The sequence below is a fragment of the Plasmopara halstedii genome (assembly GCF_900000015.1).
Source record: "Plasmopara halstedii genome assembly, contig: Scaffold_2680, whole genome shotgun sequence".
Taxonomy (NCBI): Eukaryota; Oomycota; class Peronosporomycetes; order Peronosporales; family Peronosporaceae; genus Plasmopara; species Plasmopara halstedii.
The window spans coordinates 104,918-105,310 of NW_020189586.1; positions in this window are offsets into that span (position 1 = coordinate 104,918).

The window sequence follows — 393 nt, forward strand, 5'->3', positions numbered from 1 at the left end:
AAAGTACCGCACGTCAGTGCCCATTCTCGCGCTCGACCACCGGGCTTTGAGATGGCTAGCGCCACGCGCTGTTGCGCGGTCTTGAGCATGGCGGATGCGATGGCCATCTCGACCACTCTCGCCCAAATAGAAGATTCTTTCCATTCTTCTCCTCAAAGACTTTAACGCTAACCATGAACGGCTTAGGTCGGGAGAAGTCATCCAAGGTATGACCCCATCCTAGGAATGGCATGGTTGGAATACCATGATCCATGGATTGATTGGAGGTCAAAGACCTTGGGCGCTACGCGTACGTCTCCTGGTGGAGCTTTGGCGAGTCATTAATTCACCTCTGTTAGGAGACAAAAGCGCTATTGGCGAGAGCACTGGACCGAGACGGTCAACGTGCTAGAC